A 21,942-nucleotide genomic window follows, 5' to 3' on the forward strand; every position below is an offset into this window, starting at 1 on the left:
CCAAAAAAAAAAAAAGAACCAGGATAAATAATGGCTTCTTATTTTATAAATGTCAGTAAAAAGCCAAAGCCATAGCAAATAAAAATAACCATGTAAGTATTGATAATAGTAATAGACTGAAACTACATCTTGGACCATGTTTTATAACATATTATACCAAATTCTGGGGTGTGTGTGTGTGTGTGTGTGTGTGTGTGTGTGTGTGTGTGTGTTTAAGTGAGTGGTGCATGTGGAATATGAGCAGGAAGTTAGATGCTGAGATTATATCTACTGGGGTTCTACTACATTGAAGTTACATGCTACCTGTGGGAATGAAGTGAAAGAGATTTGAGTCCTTTTAGAAGGAGAACCTCCATTTTGGATTGTTCACATTGATTTTAGAAAGCAGGGAGAGAGACATTGTTGCCAACAGACTTGATGTTGAGTCACTAGGTGAATCTTGGTGTATTTAGTAGATTACAGTTGAGTTCAATGATGGCAGGGAGCTAAATGGAATCACTGCTTCTGAGCTAGAGAAATAATCCAAGAGCACTCTGTCTGATCATGTTTCTGTTCTATTAATCAAACACGGGGTAGGATCTATTAACTGGGTAACAGTCAGGGAAGGAAAGTTTGCTTTTGTTTGATTTTGTATCTTGGGTGTTGTTGTACAGCCCAGACTGGTCTAGAACTTGAGATTCTCCTATCTTAGTCTCCTGAATGTTGCGAATACAGACTTGAACCACCACATCTGGTTTAAAGGGTTTTAAATGTTCCCTATACTCAAGTCCTCCATCCAATTACTCTACTCTATTAGTGAGCTGTGGTTATTGACTGTTAAATACTTGCATATCTATTTGTCTATTTGTCTGTCTGTCATCTATCTATCTACTTATAAATATATACAAGTATTGAATACTTGTATATACTTGTACATATATATGTATGTATGCATATAAGAGTATATATGTATACATATATATAGATGTATATATCCCCATTATATTTTCTTGGCATGTGTTAAAATTTTTAAAAAATTGTTTTATAATACAAATTGGACTGGAGACGTCCCTTAATTTGTATCAAAATTAAGCACAAAAGGATTCCTTTTTATATCCTAACTCTGAGAGGTAAGCAATTCAGAGAATAAACTTAAGAGTGTTTTCTCCTGCTGTAAGTTAACACTGAGCTATAATTCTAAAAATCAGGCAATATAATCAGTCACTATTGCTCAATAAATATTAAGACTATAGTAGTCATAAGTGCTGCTGTGGCTCAACTGGTAGGGTGCTTGCCTTGAGTTGAAGCACTCAGGGACGGTGCCCAGGCCCAGAGTTCAAGACCCACGACCGACCTAAAACAACAACCACCACTGCCACCTGGTGCCTGTGGCTCATACCTGTAATCCTAGCTACTCAGGAAGCTGAGATCTGAGGATCACTGTTCAAAGCCAGCCTGGGCAGGAAAGTCCATGAGACTCTTATCTCCAATGAACCACTAGAAAACGGAAGTGGTGCTGTGGCTCATGAGATAGAGTGCTCGCCTTGCCTTGAACTGACGAGCACAGGGACAACGCCCAAGCCCAGGGTTCAAGCCCCACAACCAACAAAACAAAACAATGAAATAGAAAATTCCTGTTATATTTGTGAGGCTTTTGGTTTTTGTGGTTTCTGATGAACTTATAGTAATTTCTCACCCAAAATATACACCTGAGTTTTTTTTGTTCCCCCACCCCCACCCCTTTGGAAGTTCTCAGACTTGTTCAGATGCCACTGACACATTCATTCAGCTTTTACCTTGGTAGTCTGAATTCAAAAAGTCATCAAAATCTCACAAGGGAAGTGTGCAAATGCTGTGTGAAACTTGGAAGCATATTACAAACAAATGAGAATGTATTGTTGGGTTTCAGATGTAGACTAACATGTTATAAAGATACACATGAGGTTCATCAAAATTTCCTTCGAACATATCTATATTCCTCCTTCCTATCACCATAATAGTTAAACATTTTAGAACCTGGAATTTTAAAAAAGTTTTGTTTGCATGATCATAGTTCTGGATTTTTCTCTGGAGACTGTGTAACCTTGGTGAAGGTTAGTCACCTCCAGCCATTTTCTCCCCAGAGCCTGGCGAGCAGGTCTGTTTTGCTTTTGGCTTTGCTTTTCTCAAAGGTACATGTAACCAATACAACTGTTTATTTCACATCCTAAAGATCTTGGTTGCTCAACTTCAACAATATGATTTTTCTGTGCATAACCAAGATGCATTTCTTTCTTTTGTATATATTTATTCATTTATTTATTTTTATTTTTTATTTTTTACCAATCCTGGGGCTTGAACTCAGGGCCTGTGCATTGTCCCTAAGCTTCTTTGGCGTAAGGATAGCACTCTGCCATTTGAGCCACAGCTTCTCTTCTGTTTGTTTTGTTTTGTTTTGTTTTCTCAGTCGTGGGGCTTGAACTCTGGCCTGGGCACTACTGTCCCTACACTCTTCAGCTCAAGGCGAACACTCTATTGCTTGATCCACAACACCACTTCCCATTTTCTAATGGTTTATTGGAGATCAGAGTTTCACGGACTGTTCTGCCCGGGCTGGCTTTGAACCTTGATCCTTAGATCTCAGCCTCCTGAGTAGCTAGGATTACAGGCGTGAGCCACTGGCACCCAGCTCACTTCTGGCTTTTTCTGCTTAATGTGGTATTGAGGCTTCACGCATGCTAGGCAAGAACTCTACCACGAAGCCACATTCCCAGCCCCATTTCTTATTAATTACAAAAAAGTTGGGGAATAGGTCAGTGACAGCATTTATCTAGCAAGAATAAGACCCAGGATTCAGGCTCCCACTCTGGGGGGGAGAGAGGAGTAGAATTGTTGACAATTGTATTGTGATTACAATAGTAGTAAGTTAAAGTGAATTCTATTTACTAGATTTTTTTTCATTTTCAGTAAACATCAATCCATAACCTGTTTCTTTGGGTAGAGATGTGAGGTTTTGATAGATCTGTTGAAAATATATGCTTTACCTAGTAGTAGGAATAAACCTTATAGGAAGAAAAATAAATTTCACATTTAGAAAGCAAGGCTATGGGCTGGGAAGGTGGCTCAGTGGTAGAGCACTTGCTTTGCAATGCATGAGGCCCTGGGTTCGATTCCTCAGCACCACATAAGCAAAAAAAAAAAAAAAGCCTGAAGTGGCGCTGTGGCTCAAGTGGTAGAGCGCTAGCCTTGAGCTGAAGAGCTGAGGGACAGCGCCCAGGCCCAGAGTTCAGGCCCCACAACCGGACCAAAAAAAAAAAAAAAAAAAGAAAGCAAGGCTATGATTTATAATTAGAGCTTCTAACCATTCCTAGTCTGCCCTGTAACTTAATGGTCTCATGATTTCAACCAGGGAATGGTATTTTTAAAGATTTAATATTTCAATGGCAAACTAATGCAAAATGAATATGAAACTAATAAATATCAGAAACCTCATCTGGCATTTCTAATCTTTAAGGATTTCATAAAATTGTTTTCTGATTAAATAATTTTTACATATTATGTATCTATAGCTACATATTTGTATTTCTTCTCTTATCTAATTTCAGAACTTCATACAATAATAGTAAGCAAACATACAAATTATTCAAATTAGATCTTCTTAGAGTTAACAGTTATAGTGCTATTAATGGCCTATTGACTTACTAATGTTGACAATCATTTTTATGCATACAACTGAGACTTATTGTTGTGCTTTCATTATATAAAGTAGCTAATAAAGAATCTATTTTTTAATTGCCTTTACTTTTTTTTATTCACTCACGCTTCCTTCCTGCATTTATGTGCACCACATCTCAGTGCCTTTCCTCCCAACACATTTCTGTTGTTCACTTTGTTAAGAAAAAAATCTTTTTGTGTTTTAAAGAAATTGTGAGGGAAGCAGAACAAGTTTGACAGGAAATGTACTTATTACTTTACCTATGTAACTGTAACCCCTCTGTACATCACCTTGACAATAAAAAAAATTACTACTAATAAATGTGATATTAAAAAAGGAAGCTGCTTTGAGGTATATCCATGAGCACAGAGTAAAATTATTTTAATTGAGTGATCACTTTTATTGCATATATAATTCTAATCCGAGGCAAATGAGATGAACTCTGGAGAGTGCAAAAAAAAAAAAATCACAGGAGACCTTGCTTTAAGCTAAGCTTCTGTACCAGTTCCCAACAGATAAGGCTCAAAATCAAAATGGAATCACTCATGCTCCTGCAGGGTAATACCCAGGGGTTCGAGACCCTGTAGGTTCAAGTCACTGAGAAGAAATTAAGCTGTTTATCTGAACTGACAAATCAAGATTAGAGAGATAACAGCTAAATTTCCCAAGCAGGTCCATTACATTTGGTGTATTCATGAAACTCCCTCTTATTTTAATCCTTATATAAAGCAGGCAAAGTAAACTAAACAGGTTAGCCACCTGCTTATCTTCCTAGTGTTCTTGTCCACTTTACAAGGACAGTAACTTTGAAATGACCAATTTAAAAAATATATTACTATTAGTTCTGTGTGTCTGCTTTCTTCAGCTGGTCTCTGTCTATAAAGATAACCTTTTCAGCTCATGCAAACACTTACTCTGTTTTATGGAGTGAAATGTTGCCTGATGGGAAAATCGAAAATACAACAATTAAGCCCATTAAGCTCAATTGTTGTAATCTGTCCTTTGACACTGACTACCAGGCACTCACTAGGTTTTATTGGGATGAAGATGGATTTGAAGAGTTTTCAGGAACAAGGCATCTCATCTTGATTGCCAGGTGTTTTACGATATAGAATTTTAAAATCCGTAGTACAGTTCCTCCCACTGTGTTCAAACTCAGTCTGTGTCTAATTTAATCTGAGGTAAAATTCTCCCTCTGTGTTCATTTCATTTCAGTTTTAAATGTTAGGTTTTTATAGAAGATACAGTGCCATTGCCTTTATTGGGTTAAATAAATTAGAGCAGATTTCTAGAGTGTATGTTATTACTGGCTTATTATAATCATTGTAAACATTTAGAAGTGGAGCTTGCTAGCTGATTGTGGTTGCACATGTCTGTAGTCTCAGCACTCTGGCAGATGAGGCACCAAGATAATGATGAATTTGAAGCCAGACTGGGCTATGAAAGGAGATCCTAACTCAAATAAACAAAACAACAAACAAACAAAAAGTCCACTACTTCCCTTTCCTAAGCCAAGATGCGGAGTTTGTTAAAATCTTTGGGAAGCATATTTTACAACCGGCTCTTGCTTAATGCTCAGTTATAACTAATTGCAGTTCTCCCATTGAGGAAATCATATGTCTCTGACACACAAATCATGCAGACGTTAGTCTGTGATTTAATGGTGAGGAATATGGGCCTTAGATCCTGACAAACCAGAGCTGGAATCAAGAAACCGATGTTCCCCACTGGTATGACCTAATATAATTAAATGAAACTCTTAAACCCTTGATGTCCTCATACTTAAAATATTTATCTTAATGTCTATCTTACATGGTTTAGAGAATGAGGTAATAAGTGGCAAATGCCCACCTACAATAAGAGAAGCCTCCAGTAGATGATAGCTCATTATTTCTCCCAAGATGGTTTTATAGTTTATTCGACTATTTAAGGTGGAGCTGTGGATCCACCTTCATATTCATTCTCATACTCTTAGCTCGGAGACCTTTTGTGATAGAGGCCATGCATGTATGGAACGGCCAGACAAGGGGTGTAATAAACACATAGATGATCAAGCAACAAAATCAGACACTGGCCCCCAAGAGACTCAACATGTGACCTTGGACCTCTTCATTATCCATCATAACTTTCTGAGTTTTGTAACTTCAGATTCTGTTCAGATTTCACTGACATATTAATGTGTACTGTCTAGTACTTTCCCAGTGTGTTCTAGATATGGCATTAAATCACATGATGGAAAATGCAGCTGAAAATGTGGCTACATCAAATTCAGATAAGGAAAATCCACAGATTAAAGTTGGTAATTCAGACTGCCAGATGCGGTCACCTTCTTTGACCCAGGATATAATTTAAGCCAAGTTTACGCTACACTGCAAAAAGTCTGAACTAATTGTGCATGTCAAAGCAAGTTCTTGGAGAAGAGAGAGGGCTACCTTTTCCCTACTTGACAGAAGTGAGAAGGAAGGGCAGAGCAGAGTATCTCTGGAGACCTGTGTGCAAGTTTGCTTCTGGCTAAAAGTTAATGATCAATTGCTTCTGTTCTCAGCTCTGAGCCCTGGGAAAGTCACAAACTCCACTTGATTCTCTCTCCTTGCAGGTAACTTTAAAATGATATGAACTATACTCATATTAGCTAAATTTTAGATTGTAGACATGTGACTTTTTTGTATTCTTTTAGTGTAATCTGATTTCATGTTCTAAGCTAATTATTAGAAGAAGGAAAATCTCTATTAAGTTGTCTCATTTTAAAAAAAAGATTGCACTTTTGAAGTGTACTGAGTTAATGCTAATGAAAGATTCTGTGCTTGTATTTGGAAAAGAGAATTTTTTAATGCTCTTAAAAAACTATTGTGGTTTTTAATCCTACTAGCTGAAAGTCATACTAACCCTAATTATTTATAATAACTACAGTTCATTATTTAATCTGTCTGGTCTTTGCTATCAAGGAAAAAATATGTAAGTCTTTAACACTGAATGTTTGAAATTCAGAATGCATCTTTAGCCACTAAAACTTTCATTGGTTTTTTATCTAACAAGAAGCCTTATTTTTCACATTCTAAATTGTTATGTTTTATGAATAAGTGTGTGTAGTTCACTGAAAAATAGTAAAAGACAATTTTTAATTGGGCTTAGACAAACTGGTCTTGAAACATTTCAGATAGTATTATGACAAGCTATGAAGTTATACAGTTAAATTTCAGGTGATAATTCCTATTTAATTTCAGTGTAATTAAAGACCTGTTCAGGAAAATTGTAGCTTCACTAGCTAAAGATGTTTCTAAAGATACATATGTATCTACATTCACAGAGTAATGATATTCTGCATTGAGGCATTGACAGAAATAATACATTGTTCGAGTCACTAGATCACAAATTAGATGAAAATGGAGAGTTTTGGTTCTTTCTAAAGCGTCTGGCTTCTGTGATTTTTATTGGACAAGTATCCAAGGTTGAAGTCATAAAGACAAGTAAACATCACAGACTTTTTTGGGCACTACATATGTACTTTTCAGCTTTTATATTTCCTGAACTGAAATTAAATGTCAGACAAATGATTGATGATTCTACAATTGAAATTTGGAGCTGGTAGGAACCTAGAAGAATAACTGTTAGAAATGAGATACTAGATCCAGGGAGGGGAAGTAACCACAGCTTTGGGGAGCCCTGGACTAGAATCAGTCACTATTTACTGAGTAAGGAAAAGAGTCAATAGTTTATTTGCCCTGGTTCATGTTGTTTTTGAAAGGGAAGTGGTATTTTTATTCCTTAATATATTTACATTTTTATATATCACTTGATAAGGCATGGAAGTTAAGGTATAATTGCATAATATTTTCTGATTCACCCTTGTCATCATAACTCTATTCTCTATCTATAGGTGAATTGTTTAGGTGTGTTTATGTTCTGTTTACAAAAGGTGCTGAGATTTCATAATTAAAATGGATGGCTAAAGTTTCACTAGCTGAGCAAATTTAAAATATGATGGAAATCAGAGTTTGCAAATGAACATAAAGAATTTTCCATTTAAAACTTGAAGCACAATCTGAAGATAATTCTTTGACATGATTAAACAAAAACAACAAAAAGAATTATTTTCTTATAAGGTGTTTCTTTTTATTTATTATTTTTAATACATAAAAGATACTGCACAGAGGGGTTACATTTACATGAGTAAGGTAATGAGTACATTTCCTATAGAGCATTGTTACCTCCTCCTTTTTGTTTCCCTACCATTCCTTCCCTCCCCACCTCCCCAACTCCTCTTTCCCCTCATCCCCTGAAGTTATAAAGTTTGTTTTCAACCAAGTGTCTTGTACATCTCATTGGTACTTATAATATACTATGTTTTTTTTCTTTCTTTGTATGTTCTTCCCCTATGGTATAACCCCTGTTTTCACTGTATTTGATTTCAGTGCCCTGCATCTTGTATATACATTTTTCTAATTTGGGGAGGGGAATGAAAATAACAAAATACTGAAACAAGCAATGTTTAAGGCTTTACTGGTTAAGACCGTGTTTCTCTTCATAAGTTTGGACACTGATTTCTTATTGTATTTTTGGCATACATTTCAGTTCATCTTTTAGTACTAGGTGATCCTATTCAGAACCTCAATTGCACATATTAATAGCTAGTTGCTTTTGAATATTGATTTATCAGTTTCTTAACCAGAGTACATTAATAAAGTTAGTATCAGAGTTCTCCTCTGCTCTTTAGCCCATTATAAGACATCATTCATAAACTGCTAAACAAGTTTAACCATAGATATTAATATGGGAGTGACCATAAATATTCTTTTTTAATTTTTATTTATTTTTTATTGTGAAAATACTGTACAGAGGGGTTACAATTACATGGGCAAGATAATGAGAACATTTCTTATCAAGCATTGTAGCCTCCTCCTTTGTTTCCCTTTCTCATCCCTTCCCATCCTCCCCCCACCCCTCCAACCCTCCCCCCCCACCAAAGTTGTAAAGTTAGTTTTCGACATAACAACTGTACTTCTCATTGTTGCAATGGGTCCACCTGTATCCTTATTTAAACGACTTGTTTTTCCCCTTCCCCTCCACAAATTATACTGACATCAAATACAGTGAAAGCAGGGGTTATACTGTGGGGGAGGGACATACAAAGCAACAAAGAAATAATCTTATAAATGTGTTAGAAATAATTTCATGAAAGAAAAAAAACATTTGAATACCTATCTTAGGGTTCATTTTCCTGACATCACCTTATCTGACCTTTTCTGCTTGACTCAGACATATACTAGATATTGCAAATAAGGAAAACCATGGGACCTATGTTGCTTTGGGCTTGGCTTACTTCACTTAATATAATTTTTTCCATATACAAATGCACAAGAATTAAGATTCTCTACATGGGAGAGAAAGAAAGCAGAAATGCTTTCAATTTGAAGGTGCACAGATATGGGAAAACAGCTCAGTTAGCTTGCAATGTAAATTATAGGTGAATCACATAACCGGTATAAGTCCCTGTTAAGTGAGCTCTAAAAGGAGGCTATAAAAATAATAATGCTTCTCTTACTGGTTTAGTGTGAGAAGAATATGAATGTATATTAGACTTGATGCTGTAGCTGATAAATTCTTACCAAAACATTTCCTAGGGCTGTCATAACGAAGTACCACACGCTACGTGATAAAAAGACAACAGACAATTATTCTTTTTCAGTTGTGGAGTCTTAGAGTCTGAAATCATGAGCTTAGCGGGGTTGTCCTTTCTAGACAACTTTAGGGGAGGGAAAATCCTTCCAATCCTTCCTCATCTCTTCTAGATTTGTCTAGATCAAAGCTTGTCTTGTTCTAGTTTACGAAAGGAAAACCTCTCCCAAGCCCTTCCATCTTCATAGGATATTCTCCTCATGTTTTTCTGCCTTTACTTCAATATCCTTCTTTTAAGGTTTTTTTTTAATTATCAGACATTACCAGGTGCTGGTGACTTACACCTGTAATCCTAGCTATTCAGGAGGCTGAGATCTTGATATCTGAGGATCTCAGTTCAAAGCTATCCCTGACAGGAAGGTCTGTGAGACTCTTATCTTCAATTAACAACCAGAAAGTTGGAAGTGGATCTACAGCTTAAAATAGTACAGCTCCAGCCATAAACAAAAAGATTTCAGGGACAGGGCCCATGACTGACAACAATGACAATGATGATTATGATGATGTTGATGATGATAGGAGGAAGTTTTGTGGTATGTAGTAATTCCATATACTCATATGGTATACTTTGAAAATACTCATATTTCTATATCCTCTCTTTTACACTTTCCTTCTTCATCACTGATGAGCATGAAAATGGTCCAAGTTGTTTTCATTACAGTGATTACTATACAATAATAATAATACTGTATATGTTATTATTATTGTATTACTTCATTATGCGGAATTCATGTTCTCTCTCTCTCTCTCTCTCTCTCTCTCTCTTTCTCTCTATATCCAGAAGTTGGAAGGATGAATCAAGAGGTAGGTATTTTTTAATGTTTTGAGGCACTTTCACACTGTACTCCATAGCAGCCATACTCATCTCCATCAACTCAGTTGCTTTTCCTTCACAATCTCTCTTGTCATTCTACCTACAGTAAGATGTATGTCATTATAATTCTGATTTGCATTAGCTTTTGGCTAATGATATTTTCTAGCTCATTCATTTTAATTCTTGTATTATCACTCTATGAATAGGTGAATTTATCCATCCTCTTGGTTAATGCATATTTAAAGTGTTTCTGTTATTTTTAAACCTTCATATACTGTGATGCTACAGACACTTCCTTATTTCCTCTTCTTGGGCACAAATATGATTACCTAGAAGAGAACTTGATGATTTTAGGATATACACAGCTTTATTATACTCTATATTTTAATCCCAAGAGTGATCCTTTGGTCCCAGATCCTGTAATTGCTAGGAAACTAGAAGTCTAGTCTTTATGTGATGGAGTAGTTCCATACACTTTTTGATGGAAAGTCCTTCCTGTGTTCCCTGGATTCTAATACAAAAACTATTGTCCCACATATTCTTATTTTTTTAATTACCTTAAAGGGGTTGAAGGTGTGAACCACAGGCCTACACCAATACCAGGTCTACATCTACAACAGGTTTTTTTCATCTTTCACTTCAAATGAAACATTTAAAATCCTTTAAGATGCCCAAATGGTGAACATCTGTTTGATTGACAGGTGCTTCCATTCCTGGGCTCATGGGTTCATGATTTTACTGCTCTGTGTCCATTCTGTTTCTGTCAGTAAGGATGACTATTGTTCTTGCCCTTCTTATAAGTTTAAGTTAGCTATTTCATTTGGTCTTCGCTTTTCACATTTCTTGCCATCAAATACTTACAGTAGAGGTATGGCATGCAGTTGTAAATTTTGAAAATTTCTTTATCTGTTGGCTGACTTAAACTCAGCAGATGACCAAGTCTAAAATGGTTGGAGTACTACATTGCCTGATGCAGGAAGATGGATTTGATTCAATTCTAATCGTGTGGTTGACAACAGTAAAATTGTTATGTAAGAATAAAAAAACCTACGTATGTTTTTATCTAGATGGAAGTTTGAGCAATCTCTGTCCAAAGACAATGCTGTACATGTATTTTGCAATAGTCAATGACTTTCATTCAAATGTAGTTTGGGATTTCATTAGCTATTAGAACCAAAGCCATTGATTTTTTCACTATAAGACATAAAAGACACGAGTTAGATTGTAGGCAAAGAATATTTTCTATTGCTTTTATTGCTAACTAACTCACAAGACTCATAACATTTCTGGGTAATATAATAAGCATGCCAGGATGACTTCTCTTGTGTAATACTCTCATTTGTAAGGAAACTGACCTATTGGATAGAATTTTTAGAATTTATTGTCTGGGTATAAAAAAATATTTACCCCAAATTGTGTGGCAGTTTGGCATAATTAAAGTTGATCTTTTTTTAACCTTGAAAAAATAATATAAAATAATATTTTCCAGGAAAAGGAGATTTGGCTGTTTCTTGAAACTAGTTATAAAATGTAAGAATCCCATGGTATTGAACAAACTAACACCTAACTCAGTAAAGTGATACCTTGTGTTGCTTATAGTGTTCATCAGCAAAAATAATGCTTTTCATTAATAATTTAATGTATTCCTTAGAATGGGCTAGAAGTCAAGGAGTTAGTGAATAATTGTCTCATAATCCAAAAGGAGATTGACAAACATGAAGGAAATATCACATTATTTATTTCTTGCCTGAGACATTGAACTTAATATTGCCAAAGATTTTTTTATGAGGATGAAGCACTTTTATGTGTACATTCTGTATACCCGTTGTTCTAATGACTTGAGTGCCCCTTGGACTTGGCTGTGATATTTCTTGGGGTATCATTGACGTCTGACTGGAAGGGAGAATCAGCTATCTATCTGTGACCTCTCCATCACTTTGCTTGCCAAACACCTTTACAGATATTCTTGTTGGATCCTTTTTCTCTTCTCTTGTCACTTAAATAAATCATGCTTATCCTTCAGACTCAACCTAAGTGTGTTCATGATCTCCTCATGCTGGTTAGCTGCACTGCCTTGTGTACTAGTTATGACCACAGGCCTTCCCTTCCTGACTAGGTTTGGATGAGAAAATACATACCTTAAAATATTTGTTTCGGATCCATCATAGTCATTGTCTATCCTGAGTTAACTCTTCTCCTATGCATTCCTTTCTATCCTGGCATATTGCAGGAGAGGTCCAAAAATGTGTTTGTCTCATTTTCTGTCTATTTGTTATTGGCAGCTGATATCAGCTTTCTCGAGTATGAATTGTTTTCTTTGTTTGTTGCTCTCTTCAAATGTGCACTGTGTGAAGGCATGGACTGCATCTGGTTCTGTCTTTATACCACTAGTACAAACATGCTATACTTATTCTATGATAGAGACTTGAATAACGGTCTCATAATCCAAAGGGAGATTGGCAAACATGAAGGAAATATCACGGTATTTATTTCTTCTCTGAATTCAAGGATAGAATGAAGTGTTCTTTTTTTCTGAGAGAATTTTAATGATGAAACTCTTTAAGGTGATCATTTGTATTCTAGTACACTGAAACCTCAGGTTATATATTTACTAGTATTGACATTTGAAAGTTCTTGTCAAGTAGGGAGAGTAAAAGGAGTTTCAGAACTGTGTTGGTACATAATGTTTTTTTACTAGTAGAACTGTTTAGGTTAGGGCGAAATTCCATGGAGTATTTAGGTCACTAAATAAAAAAGAGTAGAAGATGGTGACAGAAATAAGGCAAAGGATCTATGCTCCAAATAAAAAGAGAACAGAATCTAGGCAAAGATCCCAGTCTATTGAGAGCTGCAGTGGAATCCAACAGATGATATGTGAGTCATGCTTATAATTCATCGAGGAGAACAAAGGAAGAAGTGACATTGATCAAGATGTATTGCACATATAATTTGACATATGGGATTGTGTACATCTGTGTACCTCTACTTTATTTTTTGGTTTTGATTTTTAAGTCATGCTACAGAGAGAAGTGTCTATTTAGGAAGGCCGTGGCTCAGGTGATCTTTAAACATCTGAGATCAGACTTGGATGTGAGACAACAGAGGATAGATTCCATGTACACTTGAGAGGCTGAGAGTTCTAAAATATTAAGACTTAGTTATATTTGTCTCAGACCGTGGCAATGCCAGTCCTCCTCTTTCAGTCTATCTCACATACAACTGAACAAGTCTGACTCTGCAAGGGTGATGTCAGCAGGACAAGATGGGCTGTTTTGGATTCCTTTATAGGATGAGTGGTCTGTACAGATCATTGAGACTTGGCAAGAGAAAACAACCTCAGATGCACAAATGTGTGCAAGCATCGACTTGTGTGTTTACTGTTTTCTCAGTCATTGACCACAGTGTTATGGACTAAGTGTTTATATTCTCTCCACATTCATATGAGGGAATCCATAGCTCTCAATAGTGTTTCGACAGAGTGCCTTCAGGAGGTAATTAGATCTAAGGGTGAGTTCTGCTCTGATGAGATTAATGCCCTCCTAAGTACAGAGATCAGAGTATGTACTCTCTCTTAGTATTTTTAAATTTTATTTTATTGTAAGGGTGATGTACATAGAGGTTACAGTTACATAAGTAAGGTAATGAGAATATTTCTTTTTGAAGAGTGTTACCCCCTCCCTGTTTTCTCCTGCTTTCCTTCCTCCCCGACTCTACACCTCCACCCCCACCCCTCAGAAGTTATAAAGTTTATTTCCAACATAGTGTCCTATTATTTTCTTGGACCAAGGAGAGATGGCTGAGCCTACAGGAAGGGAGTCTTAACCAGAACTAGAACATGTCAATGTCCAGATCTGCCCTTCTAGCTTGCAGAACTGTGAGGAAATAAATTTCCACTGCTTAAGCCACATGCCCTGTGGTATTTGGTTATGAGAGCTGAGAGAACTACTAAAGCAAGTCACATGGCCAATCTCCAGAGTAAATATAAAAAGGAACTAAAGATGTAGATATGGGAAAGGGAACATTTGTGGCCTATTTTGTAATCAACCCTAGAATGAATAAATAGGATATATGATGTGATTTTTAAAAAGTTGTAGAGGGATTATAAATGTACAAATTATGCTTCTTTGATATGAAATAATTATTTCTGCAGTACTGGGGCCTGAACTCAGGATCTTCCACTTGCTTGGCAGATGTATGACTTGACTTGTAATTCCATATTGTGCTTATAGATATTTTTATTAATAAGTTTTTTTTGTTGTGAAAATACCGTACAGAAGGGTTACAATTACATGAGCAAGGTAATGAGTACATTTCTTATCAAGCATTGTTGCCTCCTCCTTTGTTTTTCCCTTACCACCCCTGCCCTCCCATCTCCATGACTACACTCCCCCCCACATTATAGATATTTTTAAGTAAGGTCTCACATTCATCCCCAAGGCTGATCTGGACTATGATCCTCCTATTTATTTTCCCAGCGTAGCTGAAAGGAAAGGCATGTACCACCACACCCAACTTTTTATTGATTGGGATGTTCTTAAAAATCTTTTTTTTTTTTGGCCTGGTTAAGTGTGATCCTCTAAAATCTCTGCCTTTTGAGATAGTTAGGATGAAGAGACTGATCCACCCTGCCTGGCCTTGGTATAAAATCGTTTCTAAAAAGCTATTTCTTCAGAATGAAGTGACCTGGGGTGAGAAGTTCTGATGTTATTCGGTACTTCTGTACACTCTGTGTCACACCCTTACTTATTAAGCATGTGTGTTTGGTGAGTTTTGCAGCCTGTCTCCGATTTCCCCATGAATCACAATGCAGGGTGAACAGTTATTAAATCCATCTCCACACACTCTGCTTAAAACTTAAAATTTCTGTTATTCCATTGCCAACTGACCTTCAGGCAGACTGTCAGCAATTTTATGAGGGTAACAGCATGAGTATGTGTACCTGAGTGTCTCTTGGGGAAAAATATGGTTCATAGCTTTCTTGCATCTGAAATGATGAAGCTTCACACCTAAAACTGACAGCAGAGTCATTGCACAGATTGATGTTGTCAGTGACGAACGTGTGACAGAGTTTGCTTCTGATTTATGACGCTCCTAGGTAAAAGCCATTTACCTCATTTTTCCCTGTTTTTACTATGCTTTTTCACTAATTGGATGAAAAAGAATTCAATTTCTTTTATATTGAGGACATGTGCATTTTGAATAGGCTCTCAATTTTTATTGATTAAAGCACAATTTCAATTGTAAATTTTTTTTTTTTAGCATGTTGATGCAGTCCTGTTCTGTTCTTCTTCAATGTCAAGTAGCTCCTTGGTTCTTCCTTTTTTCTCATATTGTACTTAACAGTAAACTATTGTTCATGAAATCTGTTTAGTAGTTATTGGATTTTTAATATCATTTACCCACTTCAGTACAGCAAACATACTTGAAAAGCCAATTTCAGACAATTAGGAACAGCCCCCATTAATTGAGCTTGTAATTTTGGAAAAACAGAAGGCTCAGAAACTACATTTCTTATACTACTCAAGAGGACTTTGAATTATTGCACTGCTATAATTTTTTGAAGAATTAAATTATGACATAGTGAGAGAGGAAACACAATCTTTCAAAGTAAATAAATAGAATCAAAGAAATCGAATCTCTCCCTCCTGTATTTTCATTTACTAGACATGATTATATATTGTATATTTCCTATACCATTTACATATATTGGATCAATGTAAGAGATTTTTAGCAAGTTAGAAAATGAATTAATGTATATTTAGAAACCTCCCTATCGAATAGAGAATTTACTGGAAGGTCACTGGAAAGGAGTTTGTTCCTCTCTTGTTAAATTCTCAGAGAGGTATCCAGTTCTTCTTGGCATACCAGTGGCATACCAAGGGCATTTATAATCTTAACTAGAGCTCATTCCAAACTAAACATGTGATCTTCTTCTATCCCTAACTTGTCTTAGTAAAAAAATCTGAGTTCTCCAGGACAAATCTCTGTCACATGTTTGGTCCTCTTACTTTCACTGCATTTTAGTATCTACTTTTCAAATTCAAGCAAGGTTCTTGCTGCTCAATCATGCTCAAGTCTCCCCTATCTGACTTTGCAGAAGGCTACTGCTCTGTCCTGCCCTTTCTAGGTTACTGCAACACAATTTAGGCAAGCATTGTTTCACTGAGCTACAAACCCCAGCCCATGACTGCAACAGAATCTAACTAGTACGTTGCTCTATCCTCTGTCTCCAGCCACCTTCTGTACTCTATCTAAGATAATTTTCTAAAATGCAAACAAATCATATTATTCCCTTGCTGAGAAAGATTAAGAAGAATTTTCTTATCCTATTTTATCCTGATTTCTCTCCAACAATATGTATCCAGGTATCACGATGTCCACAACTACTATTTTATTGTTACTTATCACTACTCACAACCCCATCCCACCTTAACACATTCTAGGAGTTCATCTTATTTGCCTTCCAGGATTCAGTGAATCCAGTCCACTGAGACTATTCTAGTCTCTGCCCCACCCCTCCCCACTTGGGTGCAAGACCTGGGGCTTGAACTCTGAAAGGCTGTAACACTGTCTCTGAGTTATTTTGCTCAAGGCTAGCATTCTACCACTTGACCTACATTTCCACTTCTGATTTGGTGGTGGTTAACTAGAGATAAGAAGCTCTTGGGCTTTCTTATCCTGGCTGGCTTTGAGCTTCAATCCTTAAATCTCAGTCTCCTAAGTAGCTAAGATTATAGGTGTGAGCCAATGGTGTCTGGCATCCATTTGATTTTTGATGCTATAATAGTACACCTGAGTTTGGGTAGTTCATAAAGGATGGACATTTATTTCTTACAATGTCAGAGGCTGGGAGGACCCACATCAAGGTGTGGGCATGTGATGCTGGTGTTTTTACTGCCTCATGATTTGACAGGAAACAACACCTTGGTAAAAGAGTAATTACAAGAGCTCAGCGCTTCCTTTTCTTCTTTAGTTTAGCAGAATCCTTCTGAGAAGTCAAGAGAGTCTTAATTCATAATTCTTGGCAAAGAGATTTGCATGAGAACAGCAGAGAGACAGATCCTTTCTGTAGGAGAGGTTTGATTGAGATGAAGACTGAAGCTAGAACTCTCCTTCCTACTGTTCCTAGGACTGACATGTGGTCACTCCACTTGTTTTCCTGTCTCAGCTTCTGCATAACTTTCTGTTAGGCAGGATTTACAAAGTTGGCTGCAGAATAACAACAACACAACAACAACAACAACAACAACTGTGTTTGCTGGTGGAACATTAAGCACTGTCAAGAAAGCACTGGGATGGGGGAAAGTTCGCAAAATGCAGCCCCATCAGTCAGGTGGCGCTCTGGTCTGGGTTGATGTGTCAGGGTATGAGGGAAGGCAAAGTGGAAAGAAAATCAAGCTAATAAAATGTTGGAAAAAATAGAGAAATGATGTAGGCTCAAGAGTCACTGGTGATATCTTTACTTTCAAATTATGGCCCTACATGGAAGAAAGAGTTCAGCCTTTGGGCCTTTAGAGGAAGGAAAGTGGGAAGAAAACTGAACAAACAAGCAAAGGACAGGTTCATAATAGTTTCATTACTTGCAAATTTTGTAGGTGAGAGTATGTCATTCATTGGTTTGTTTACTTTTGTCTATTTGGAGAACTTGCAATCCTGATTAGCATACTAAGCGGTAAGCAAAGGGAAAAACAGAACATTTTGGTACTGTGACTTTGGACTGATGCCTCTGTCTGGTGGTCTTTCAGAAGTAACAAGCAGACACAAACCAAGGGACTTACTTTTAACACCTGCTGTAGCTCCCGTCTAGGTCATATTTAACTCAGGGTTCATTTTGATCCATTCAGCCCCAACTTCACTGTCAGTGTGACAGAACAATAACATTGAATTCTAAATACCAGGGCTTGAAGCTGTGAGTTCCTTGGTGCTTCAATGCCATACTTCTGTAGAGCTGATCTTCATCATGAATTGATGATGTATATAAAACGTGATTTAAAAAATGTTCCTATGCAACGTGCTACATTATTAGATCTGAGTGATCCTTTATAAGAAATGCTGATAACAAATATGTCAGAGTCATAAAGTACATAGATGTTTGACAATCATTTTGAGGGTTGGTTAGGCATTTTTAGTGATATATTTAATGACTGTTTTAATACCATTGAACATGATATTTTTATCAAACAATATAGAATAAAGATGATTTCTATTTGATTGTTGTGTAGTATATAAAGTTTTATAAGTTAAGGTGTATTAGGCAGATACAAGGCAGAAACATTGGAGCAGATACAAGAAAGCAGGAAAACTATATAGTATATGAGCTGACATATTAGTTCTTTAAAATTCTTGAATATACAAAAGTATGGTGCTATTTTTACTCTGTCTTCAAAAAGTATATTCATGTGATTGATTTGCAGCATGGAGTCAAATTGTCTCAGTTTTATGGGAGCATATTCTTTTAAATACTGTGAAAATATGCTTCAGTGTTTTAATCTTGTCAAATGAAAACTATTCACACATAGACTAGATTCTCTGAGGATCTTCTGTGATCATTTCTATGGAAACTAAATTGTGGTTCAGGAATGGAATAAAATTCTAAGCACTCTTGAGGAACTAAGACTTGGCTTCAGGAGCATGTATTTAATGATTAATCACAGGATCTGTGTGCTTATATCAAGGAATTCTTTCAATGATTCTTACCAAAGCACTTTTCTATGGGTCTTTGGTTTTATTTATTTCCTTCTTATTTATTATTTTCACTACTGGGATTGGAACTCAGGGCCTTCTGCTGGTTTAGTTATGTGCTCTGTCACTTGAGCTATGCCCAACCCTGCTTTTTGTTGGTTATTTTGGAGATGGAGTCTTTCAAAGACTTCCCTGCCCAGACCAGCTTTGAATAGTGATCCTCAGTTCTCAGCCTCCTGAGGCACTAAGATGTGCCCAGTACAGCCTCTAGCTTTAGGAAGCCTGGAAAAGATGTTTATATATAATGTATCTCCTCACCATTTTTGAATGATGGTGACATTTTTTCCTCAGGTAGAGAAATACATTTGTGTTTGACCTGCTGAGAAACTATAGAAGCTGATTAGTTTAGAGTCACTGATTCAAAAAACGGGAGCATAAAGGATCTCAGAGAATATTTAATTCTGCCCTATGTTTTAAAAAAATAAGGAAATTAAGACCTGTGTAATCATCACTTGCCTAAATGATTATCCCTTATTATCTTGTATGTAGGAGACATTTCTCTAGTGACCTAGTTTTTACACCAACTAAAGCAAGTTCTCAACAAGTGCAGTCATTCTAATCACTTGGTCATTTAACATTTCCAGTACTCACTGTTCATATCTATCCAAGTTGGCAGCATATTTTGTAGAATAATTCTTTTAAAATTATTTTTAAAACATTTGATTCTAGGCTAATGCAAACAACCATACCCTATATCAGGTCTATGGGATACATGACCGCCTATATATAATTATGAAAAATTGAGTTTGTCAGGTCTGTATGAGGCTACACCGTTGATCCTCTCACCACTCCTCCCTGCAGCAAGTTTGTAATCTGAAAGTATTTACTGATGTCTGACTTAATTCTGTAAAAGACTTGAGAAAAGATACTACACACAGAGTTTGTTAGACAAGAAGACTATATTCAAGAAACCTATTAAACCTCATGGTCACTATAGTTTACAACAATATATCACATTGGAAATTTGAAAAAGAATAGACTAAATGTTCTTTCTTATCAGAAAAAAATGTTTTTCAGGTGATAGATATTCAATTTGACTTCGCTGTTCCACAATGTATCCATATACCAACACAGCGTATTGTATGTGAACAGTTTTCATAAATTTCACTCGTCAATTAAAATAAATCCATTAATTAAATCTCCATAAACTCAGATATTTTAAGTGTCCAGGCCATACTCTTTAAAATTTTTATTTTAATCATTTCCCCTGGCTTAATAACCTTGCTTTTGGCTTGGTTTTGTGTTCAGGAAGTGTCTTAACTTTAGAATCTTTTATGCGACTGAGGATAAGAAGTTAAGTAAATAGAAGAGGTACAGTAGTTTCTCCTTATCAGTAGGTTCACTTTCTTCTGGGCCTGAAAGTAATACACAGAAAGTTCTAGAAATTGCATACTATTATTTTGTGTAGAAAGATGAAATGTTTTGTTTGTCCAGACCATACTGTGGAAGTGTGAATCTTGCCTCTCCCTAGGGATTCTGTACCTGTTCTGCTCCTGCTGGCCACTTAGTAGCCATCTGTGCTATCCTTCATGCTCTCGCCCAAGGCAATTCTTTTTAAAAATTTTTATTAATCCACCCCACACACAAGAATAATGATGGCGATTGGAATATACCAAAAGGTAACTGTAAAGGCTTGCTTAGCATGGAAGGTGACATTTTCAGGCTTGATGTGGAAAGGAAAAATAATACACCCTATGTCGATGGTGAGAAATTTCCTCTTTGTGGGTTACTACCACTCAAAAAAGCTTCTCAGTATTTTGTTTTCTCTTGTGTTTGTGATACTGGGAATTGAATCTTGAGCTGCATTTATGTTAGACCAGTGTTTTACTTCTTGACCCATGTTCCTAGACTTTTTTTGTTTTGGTTGTATTTTATTATATATATATATATATATATATATATATTTAGGATAAAACCTCATTAATTTTTCCCACACTGGCCTTGAACTCTCTAACCTCCTATTTCCGTGTTTTCTTCTTTTCTCTTTCTTATTTATTTATTTATTTTTTTGGTCAGTCATGGGGCTTGAACTCTGGGGCTTGAGCGCTGTCCCTGCACTCTTCAGCTCAAGGCTAGAGCTCTACCACTTGAACCACAGCACAGCTTCTGGTTTTCTGGTGGTTTATTGGAGATAAGAGTCTCATGGACTTTGCTGCCCCAGCTGGCTTTTAACTGCAATCCTCAGATCTCAGCCTCCTGAGTAGCTAGGATTACGAGGCGTGAGCCACAGGCACCTGGCATATTTCCATGTTTTCAATTGCTGGGATTGCAAGAATGTGTAAACATGCCCAGCTTTGTATATCCTTATAGAAAGAATAAGTAGTGGGAGCAAGGAACTGTAATATATGTTATTGACATATATAGATTCTCACAATAATTGACTTATCATGGCTGATTGCAACCAACTCATTCTTTAACATCCTGTCTCCACATTTCTCTTTCCAGAGTCCCAAATGCCTCTGTTACAGAGAAAAAAAGTTTTCAGGATGTCACAATCAAACGTCTGACCAAATATTTTGTCAGTAGCACATTGATATTTTCTTAACCTCCTCTGTCAAGCTTAACATCAGCAGCTGTCCATCCCTAAGCATGTCACATAGTTTAGGATTTTTTTTTTCAATACACCTCCACCTCAGATTTTTCTTTTCTCCATTAAACTCCAGTGTCGCAAGGCTCACAACAGCAGCAACCAACAACCACCACTACCACAATAACAAAAGATGTTTACTTCTTCATTCTGCTGTGGATCAGCAAGCCGGTTCTGTTAGATCTGGCTAACTTCCAAAGGATTTTTTGTATTTGTAGGAAACCAGGACTTTGTTGTCATATTGGAAATTTTTAATTGTTTTTTAATAAGGTTTTTAATTCTCTTAAAACACATTTTAAAAGTAATCTATATGATAGTGATTTTCATCCCATTGGCCAAAAGAAATCTGAAGTTAGTAAGTAAGGTCTATACTGCGAGATGTATTTGAGGGGACTGCAATCTTTGAACACAAACTAGATTTGCCAAATTAATTCACTTACACTAATCATT

General features: G+C 36.4%; 1 protein-coding gene across 2 annotated transcripts in view; it reads left to right on the top strand.

Annotated features, from left to right (window-relative positions):
• The window catches only part of Slc16a7 (solute carrier family 16 (monocarboxylate transporter), member 7), a 145,186-nt gene that overhangs the window by 56,107 nt on the left and 67,137 nt on the right, over nucleotides 1-21,942 (top strand). Inside the window, exon 1 of one of the 2 annotated variants that reach the window (XM_013021848.1) lies at nucleotides 6,237-6,269. The exons of the other annotated variant lie outside the window; for it this stretch is intronic. The gene's annotated coding sequence lies outside the window, so the exon portion shown is untranslated. Of the gene's footprint in view, nucleotides 1-6,236; nucleotides 6,270-21,942 lie in introns of those variants that run through there. 2 annotated transcript variants of the gene reach the window in all.

The sequence above is a fragment of the Dipodomys ordii genome, unplaced genomic scaffold (assembly GCF_000151885.1).
Source record: "Dipodomys ordii isolate 6190 unplaced genomic scaffold, Dord_2.0 Scaffold3, whole genome shotgun sequence".
Lineage (NCBI taxonomy): Eukaryota > Metazoa > Chordata > Mammalia > Rodentia > Heteromyidae > Dipodomys > Dipodomys ordii.